This window comes from Aotus nancymaae, unplaced genomic scaffold (genome assembly GCF_030222135.1).
Source record: "Aotus nancymaae isolate 86718 unplaced genomic scaffold, 86718_ANA_hifiasm-v0.15.2.pri h1tg000040l, whole genome shotgun sequence".
NCBI classification, from domain to species: Eukaryota; Metazoa; Chordata; class Mammalia; order Primates; family Aotidae; genus Aotus; species Aotus nancymaae.
The window spans coordinates 12,297,584-12,307,249 of NW_026988454.1; the positions used below are offsets into that span (position 1 = coordinate 12,297,584).

Genomic DNA, 9,666 nt, shown 5'->3' on the forward strand with positions numbered 1-9,666 from the left:
TATAGTAGAACGATTTATAATCCTTTGGATATATGCCCAGTAATGGGATTGCTGGGTCAAATGGAATTTCTATTTCTAGGCCCTTGAGGAATCGCCACACTGTTTTCCACAGTGGTTGAACTAATTTACACTCCCACCAACAGTGTAAAAGTGTTCCTATTTCTCCACATCCTCTCCAGCATCTATTTTCTCCAGATTTTTTAATGATCGCCATTCTAACTGGCGTGAGATGGTATCTCAATGTAGTTTTGATTTGCATTTCTCTAATGACCAGTGATGATGAGCATTTTTTCATATGTTTGTTGGCCTCTTGTATGTCTTCTTTTGTAAAGTATCTGTTCATATCCTTCGCCCATTTTTGAATGGGCTGTCTCATCCTTAAGAAGCAGAATTATTTCAATACAAGAATCAGAGTTAAAATGGAACTCATGTACCCACAGAAAAGGCTTGAAGTGCAGGTCGGCCTTAACCACAGATTACAAAAAGGAGAGGAAAATATGCTGAGGGAAGTGAGAAAAATGAGGTTGATCGAGTTATGCCTGAGGAGACCCCCTCCCCATTTCCAAGAGGATTGCTAAGTTCTCCAAGCTCTAAGAAGTGAGTTTGCAATGAAACAGGTTTGTTCTTGTAGGTTCAAGGACGTAAACAAGACAAAGACATTAAAATGCAATCTGTGTCACTACAAATGATGAGATAAAGATTCAATCAACAATCATGGTATGGACCTGAAAACTTTCTTTTTTTTTTTTGAGATAGAGTCTCACTCCATCGCCAAGGCTGGAGTGCAGTGATTCGATCTTGGCTCACTGCAACCTCTGCCTCCCAGGTTCAAGTGATTCTCTTGCCTCGGCCTCCGGAGTAGCTGGGATTACAGGCACCCACTACCATGCCCGGCAAATTTTTGTATTTTTAGTAGAGACAGGGTTTCATCATGTTGGCCATGCTGGTCTCAAAAATCCTGACCTCAAGTGGTCCACCTCCGTTGGCCTCCCAAAGTTCTGGGATGACAGGCATGAGGCACCATGCCCAGTCAGAACCTGTAAACTTCTGTGGTTTGATACATTTCTGACTTTGTGCCCACCTACCTCTTCTGATCTCCTGATGTTCTGCAGCAGGCAGGTAAAATCCAGCCTGCCACCTGCTTTTGCACTCCCTGCAATCAAAGGATGGCTTTTATATTTTTAAGTGGTTGGAAAAAAAGATCAAAACAAGGTGCTCTTTTGTGACTCAGGAAAATTATATAAAGTCATATTTCAGCACACACAAATTTAGTTTTATGGGACTCAGCCACACCCATTTACTATGGTCTGTGACTCTTTTTGCACCATAAGAGCAGAATTAGGTAGGTGCGACTGAGACCACACGGCCCTTAAAGCTCAAATATTAATAATTACTACCATGCCTTTTATAGAAAGTTTGACAACCTCCGACCCAGAAAAGAATGCACAGGTTTCAAATTCCAATTCTGGCTCCATCACTGCCATACAATTGTCAGATTTTGACAAGTTAACCTCTCTGAGCCTCGGTTTTTCTGATCTGCAAACGGAGGTTCACACCTGGTTTGTAGGTTTGCTACATTTCTTAGGCATAAGGCATTCAGCTCTGTCTCTGTTCTCAGAAGGTGCTCATGAAAGGCATTCAGCACTATTTTTTTCCTTCCTCTCCTTCTTCACGTGACTTTCTTTCTCCCACTCCCAAAGTGAAGCATTCCTTAAACTTATTCTTTAAACCTCTATCTTGATACCCTGCTCTAGACTTTCTCCCTCGGGCTGGCTTCTCCTCGTTCCTCTTGTCTGTAACTCTGCACTGAGGCAGGTGGATCCCGTATCTGTCTCTCCAGTTGTACTTCTCCTCTAAGTTCTTCATGGAATGTTTCCCCTGGCTCTGGGAAATCCCCACTCGGACATCTCATGGGCACCTCAATTTCAACTTCTAACAAAGCAAATACACATATCTTCTACCCCAAATCAAACACACATAAAATAAGATAAACAAAATATAAATGCAAGATTCTGCCCTACTGTCATCGCCATTGGCTGTCACCAAATCCTCATAGTCACTGAGATGTAAGAATCTTGAAGACAAGTTTCACTCCCTACCTTCCCAGCGCTGCTTTTTTGGTTTGTAACTGAGCTGGCCCCTTGTGTTCATCACAGCATTCCTGGATTAAGCTGCCTAAAACACAGTTGCAATCATGCCATTCTCCTACTTGAAAACTTTCTAGAACTCTCCATTAAGTACGAATCTTCTAGGCAAGTACGAAAGGCACCCAACAATGTCTCCTGCCCTACTTTTTTCATGCTCATCTTCTACTTTCTTTCATGTGCACCCTACTCCCCCAAACTTGACTCTGCTTTTCCCACACATGTATTCCCCCTTTCCCCCATGGCTTCTCCTTGTCTAACCCACCCCATCCACCAGGAGTGCCATTTATTCCAACATGACCCAAACCCACCTGTCCGTCAAGATTCTGACTAAATGCCTCCACTTCAGTGAAATTTCCCTAATTGTTTAGAGTTATAAGTAATCTTCCCCTACTCTGAAATGTCATGATAGTTGATTTGTTGCTCTCTTATTGCATTAGTGTCCCTCTTTCTTGGATTATGAGAAAACCTTGTGTCTGCATGACTATGTGTAGACAGGAGCGATCTATACAATCCTCAGAAAGTTATTTTACTTCCCTCACCTCAGTTTTCATACCTGTAAAATGGACATAGTCATGCCAAGCACATAACTTACTGGGAGAATTAAATAAGGTAATGGATATTAGGCATTTGGCAAAGAATCTGCCATAGAAAAATATAATTTTTATTCTACCTTCCTTAAAAGGTGGTATGTCTTCACTGAGTAGAGAATCAAGCAGCTGATGGATTTTTCATGAAGGCGTCTTCCCTGAAAATGGTCCTTAAAGTAGACAGTCAAAAAACATTTGTTCTAATAAACTGAAATAATGATGAGGTTTAAATGCCAAATGGTATTTATATGAACTCTGGAGTATAGGTTGAAAATAAAATTGAATAGCTGTGAATATATAACACTGAAAATCACTTAGGAGCATTGGGTGAATAAAGGTAAGGATATTCATTCTTTCTGATTTCTTGAGCTTACTGATTAACAAAGGAAGATACTAGATAGTGAATTAATGAAATACAATATGACCTTGGCAAAAAAATTTCATTATGAAATTGATTAAAACAGTTCTTCATTGATAGGACTCAGAAAAGAGTCTAAGTAAATTGCTGGACTTCCAATGATCATGCTGCACCTTAAAGATCAATATGTTTCTTTGATCCAATGGGGAATCTGGATGGATACTGTCATATACGAAAGCACTTTGTCTTTCAGCCTGAAGGGTTTCTTCATAAAACACTGGGGTCACCACTGGTATGCTTTCTTGCGTTTGTCCTACTCCTTGACATAAGAGAAAGTGAGGCTGATTAGAGAACTTGACACAGACTTATGAAGAAACATTATTTTCTAAATAAAAAGATAGAAGATTATCTATTTACTTAGGGTTATATAAGAGCCTCTCAACCAACATTAGCCTGAAGGGCCATCTAAAGACAGATACATTGGGTACTCAAAGAGCAAAAAATATAATCCAGAGTTCTGAGTATACACTGAGCTCTGTGATTGTACCTTTCCTGCAGTTGACCTTGTAAATTAAAATTTCACACATCTAGGTTAGATTTTTCTGATATTTAGGTTTACATCAAATTTTCCATAGTTCAGGTTTTTTAACTATTTGCCAACTAATATTCTGCTGCCTACTTATTGTGCATTAGTAAAATCTAAGGAACCTGAAGATAGTGTCATTACTACCTTTAGAGAAAATAAAATGGAATAAACTCCCAGGGGTATCTGTGGTTGCTTAAACCTCCACATTTTTAACTTTCAATAATTTTTTAATGTTTAACTGGTAAAAAATTTAAAAACATCAATGCCTTTCGGTTTAGGAAGGAGGAAAAGGGATGCCCTCTGCTTTTCTAAGGGGAAGGGATGCTTTGGACATAGCAAGCCCAGGAGTCAGAAAATCTGGATTCTTGAGCCAACTCTCAGGTAGATGAATCAAATGACTCCAGGTAAGTTCCTGTTAAGTGCCTCGGAGACTGCTTGGATTGTGTGGGAGAAATTGCATTGTTTTCTGAAATATTGAAAAGCAAAAGTAGATGTAATCCAGGAAAAAACAGAACAAGAATAACGGATCCTTTATGTCTTCTAGGAGGAGTCACTGGTTCATTGTACCAAGGAGCCTACCGTTATAGAAAACAGTCTATGAAATTTGGAGTGATAAGAACAAGTGAGGTTTTTAAGGATACACTAACCCTGGATCCATGCTGAGTGTTTTATGTGTAATTTTCAAAGCCTGTAAGGTAGCCCCATTTTACAGATGGAGAAAATAGGCTCAGAGGATTACTTGCTCAAGGTCACAGAGCTTTTAAGTGGCAAAGCATAGATTCAAATCTAGATGTAATGGTCATACAATATTACTTCCCTTGTAGGTGAATATGTAACATTTAATAAACACTAAGTTTTATTTAATTATAAAATAGAAAGCTTTCCTTTCTAATTGCCAAGGCTTTGCTTTCTAATTGCCAAAGCTGTCCACATCCTAGGGTTTTACTAGGTGAAGGTAACTGTGGTAAGAGAGAAAGTAGTTTATATCTGAAGTTCTTTCCTGAGAAATAAAGTCCCAAATGTGGAGACTTGTTAGCAGGTAAAGGAACAAAACATATTTTGGAGGTTCAGCTTGTTTTTGTATAACTGGAGACATGATAATTTATTCAGTTGTATCAAAACATAGAACAGTGATACTAGAGCCAACTAGTATCAAAATCATACTCAACTCAAAGAAAAAAAGGGAAGGCGTGTTAAAGAGTAGTTTGAATTGATTTAACCTGAGTATCATGGTGCTTAGCAAACTCTGAAAGTCATCGTGCACAGGACTTTCATCTTCACCGTGCATCCTTGTGTCTAAAAATACTTGCCGATGGTTCTTAGGACTATTCAAGATGCCTCTTGAAAAAATACTAAGGATGCACGTTACACATTCACATGTCTTAATCAATGCTTACTCCATTAATACATGCAACTCCTGTTTATCACAAATGGCCTTCTGGGGGTATAGATTCTGTCCTTTTTCCTGTTAGAAGCTCTGAAATTATGAACACTTTTTTCTTCTGTATTTAAAAAGCAGACAAGCAACCGTTTTAAATGCAGCTAAAGTGATCTCCCTTTCTACATTCTATGCAGATAACAATACCTTCGTAATTAAAGTACTATTATTACTATTTAATTGTCTGTTTCATTGTTTAATGAATAGGAACTAGTTAATTATGGTGATAGGGAAAGACAAAGGACAGTTTTCCAATGGGGGGATGCGAAGCTCTAGTTCTTACAACGTGGGCTGCAAATTGCTTTATTTCTACTTCTGAGCATCAGAACCCAGATTCACACATCCTTGTCAAATTATGAATCTCTTTCAGCATGATTTGAAAATGTGTTTAAGGAAGACTTTTTTTTTCTAATTTTGCATATTTAAATGATAGCAAATTTATTTCTTGATAGGTTAGAACAGGCTATGCTGGATTCATTCATCGAACAATTCTGAGAGTGAAAAAGCCAGAGCGTCTTTTTAACAACTCCCCAGCCAGGGCAGTTTTCAGACATGTGAGGTCAAGAACTCACAAAGTACACCGAAAGAATAAGACCGATCTAGCACTGATAAAACTCATCCTGGCCAGCTGTCTGCACTGGGGCTTAAACCAGAATTCTCATTGTTGCCTCAGGCCACCAAGGCAGAGTTATACTCATGTATTTCCATGTCTGTGGGTACCATCTTGAATGACACTTTCATGTTTGCATAGGGCTTTGCAGTTTTAAAAAACACTTTTCTACCTCTCATTTTATTTGATCATTACAGCCCGTGAAGCATGCAGGTCAGATATTACGTGCATGATCCAAATTAGGAAACACAGCCAGAGAGGTTGAATGGCCTGTCTTGATCTTGTGGCTAATAAGTACAGATATCTCCTCAGACCTAGAAAGATGGATAATTACATAAAGAAGTTATCAACATGACATTGATGATTGATGTCAATGTTGTGCCAGAGCAACAGAGCAGGGAACCATAGGTAATAGAGTGCCTACTTCATGAGCCTAATCATCATCATGCAAAAAGATGCTGGGAGTCACTCTGGAGAGTGACACGCAAAACTTTGCTAACATTTGGAAACATACCTCAATGCAAAATTGTTCTCTAATCAATCAGAAATAAACATATCTGAGCTGAATTTATCTAACAATGTTTGTGTTCAGACATATGAGGCTACTTCTGGATAGGAGGTGGGGAGACTAGGTCACACTTCTGAGGATATTAATTTTATCATGCAGGGGAAGATAAATCGTGTAGGGTGAAATTATGTTTCTCTTTTATTTTCCTCAGCGGCACACTAGAAAAATCACCAATATACACACACACTCAAGCCTGCCACCCTTCCTCCCTCTGTCAAGGCTGCCACCACTGCAGACTTACCTTTTCCTATTCCTACTCCAGGCTGGAACTAACACACATCATACTCGACAGATGTATCATAATCTCCTCCATGAGTAAATGCCAAAAAAGGAGGGGAGAGGGTTGGAAAAAATCCAGTACGGTAACACATACTTATTAAGCTGGAGTTTCTTTAATGAGAAAGTCTTGCACATTGTCAATGTCACTAATACAAATTTCTTTATATAGCAGCAACATCGTAGAGAAAATATGTGAAATTTTTAGTCCCTAATATTGATCTCCACAGGTTTTTCATCTGACATTTTCTTTGGCACAATACATATTTGTGCGTAATATTGATTTTAATATGTTTCTTTGCTGCTAAAAATTTGGTATTGTGTTTTTATGTGTAATAGTAAGTATTAAACCAGAGGTTTCATATTGATTGTACTCCACTCCTGTCAAATGCTGTGTGTAGAAAATATATTTCTATCAGTTTTTGTTCTCTCTGCACTGATTCCATCCTTTTAAACAGTAGGAATTCAGAGGTGATGTTTCCAGGACGGCTTTCTTTAGCGATATGAGGATTAAAATATGGTTATAATGCCTTATTGGCCAATCCTGATCCTGCATGAAAACCAATTCTACTGGCATTATTATAACTTTTATTATACGGTACAGCTTATTGATCCTACAAACAATTTACATAAATAAACTAAGTTAACACCACAGAAGTATAGTAAGCTTATTGAGATGTTAGGGCATTATTTGATATTTGTTTAATGACACTATTATGTAAATAAAATATATGTTCCCAAAAAGTTGATGTTTCTGATTATAACTATTCCTGTAACAGTCATATCATCCATTGCCATGTATGTTCATCTCTGCTGTCCAAAGCATAAGTATAGTGACTCTGTAAACTCAAAGTTTAGAAGCAAAGGAAGTATCATCTGTCTCCAATTACTCAGCTGCTGCATCTCTATTTCCTTAACTATTCTAAAAGTGTTAGAAATCAGCTTGGGGATAAGTGGTGTTTAATAGGTAGCAACCTATTCAAAATCTATGAGAGGCACAGTTACAAGTAAATTCAGAGAACAGATGTATATGCAGGTATGGAGCAAGCTATCAGGGGAGAGCTAAGCTCCCATCAAAAGGAGGAGGCAAGGAAGGCAGGCAACATCAGGGAGAATCAACAGCAAGCATCCACATGGACAAAAACCACACTGAGAGAAATGAGAGGTACCAGGTGAGCTAAATCAGGGACACAGGCATGAGAAGAAAAAAAAGGACACTTTCATCTACGGCAGTAGTGTTCTGAATGCACCCAATCTCATCTGATCTCGGAAGCTAAGCAGGGTCGAGCCTGGTTAGTACTTGGATGGGATTCCACCTGGGAATACTGGGTGCTGTAGGCTTTAATTTCATTTGCTAAAATCAGGACGCAAAGCAACATGATACGAGAGAGTTGTTGATGCTATGCCAGTGGAGTACTGCTTAGAGCTCCATATATGTCCTGTAGTCTTAGGGACGGGATAGATCTTTGAATTTGCCAAAGTGTAAAACACGCAATTGAGAGTTCAGTGATATCACAAAGCTGAAGGAATAGAAAGGCAAACAAGTTACTGGCAATCCAGGTTGGTGACTGGTTTTATGAAGGTCCTTTCACTTTTCTTTTAATGATTTTGTGTTAAAAGGAAAGCATTGGTTCACCTGTCTGATTCTAAGGCAGAAAGTCAAGATTAATGAAAGTCAGGCACTTGAAATAAAAGATAGTCTAATTTTAGGTTAACTCTCATGGATTTTTATGACTGAGATATGTGCCGTCCAGAAAACATTATTGTTCCGAAAGGGTGAAGTTGAAGACAAAGTAGATTAGGGCTGGAACAGGGAAGAAGCAAAGACAGCCTGCAAGGAGAAAGATAAAATTAGTAAGACAAACATATTGTATTAGTCCATTTTCATGCTGCTGATAAAGACATATCTGAGACTGGGAAGAAAAAAAAGGTTTTACTGGACTCACAATTCCACTTGGCTGTGGAGGCCTCACAATCATGGCGGAAAGCAAGGAGGAGCAAGTCATGTCTTACATGGATGGCAGTTGGCAAAAAGAGAGCTTGTGCAGGGAAACCCCTCCCTCGTAAAACCATTAGATCTCATGAAATTTATTCACTATTACAAGAACACCATGGGAAAGACCGGCCCCCATGATTCAATTACCTTCCACTGGGTCCTTCCAGCAACACATGGGAATTCAGGATGGGATTTGGGTTGGGACACAGCCAAACCATATCACATATGAACCATGCAGAGTAATGTAAGTGTTAATGTAGATGCTCACAGAGTGATCCTAGGTTTGGCAGAGATGGACCACCAATCAATCAGCACACTTTTCCTAAATGCCTGATTTATCTGGAATACTGTATAAAATGATGTATATACCACTACAGAGACATGATCATTGACAGTTGGACCTTATAGATTAGCTCTAAATAAAGAATATGCATACATTTATATGCACACATAGCTACCTATATGATAAGTATCATATATATATATATATATATATAAATCCAATAGTACTAGAGGAATGCATTATTAATGATATGCAAGAAGTAGTATTGGCATTGGAAGAGGAGAGCATATGCTAAAAATTTGGGATGATGAAGGAGGTTTCCTAGAACTATAAGGAAAGGAGCCCTAAACATTTCACTAGGTTATTTTCTGCAGTGTTTTGATGTTGTGTTCTCTTAGGGTGTAGTTCAATGTTGGAAGTGGAAAGAAGGAAGAAAACAGAGCCTGAAAATTTCTGGATAACATTAAACTGCCGTGGTAAAAATAAAATAAAATAAAATAAAATCCCCATGGTTTTGGCAAACTAGTTGAATATGACATAGCCAGGGCTTTGATATGGACCTAACAATCCCTCTTTCAATCCTCTTCATCTCCAAGTTGGTCCATTGACCTCCCATTAGCCAGCCTGCTCTAGCTAATGAGATTTTTAAAATCTAGAGCCAAATGAGTAGTTAAAATGTTCCAGGGCTACAGGTGCCCCAGGGGCCTTGCAAGAACAAATACAAAACCTATTAGAAGGAATGTGCCTCCAAGGCAAGCCTCGAGTAATTCCCATGAATAAAGGTCTAATTAAAAAGGTTTATTTAACAACAACAAGA

At 38.6% G+C, this 9,666-nt stretch overlaps 1 pseudogene; it reads left to right on the top strand.

The window, feature by feature from the left end:
* The first annotated feature begins 7,792 nt into the window (after positions 1 to 7,792).
* On the top strand, positions 7,793 to 7,911 carry LOC135268471 (5S ribosomal RNA; annotated as a pseudogene).
* Positions 7,912 to 9,666: the final 1,755 nt, after the last annotated feature.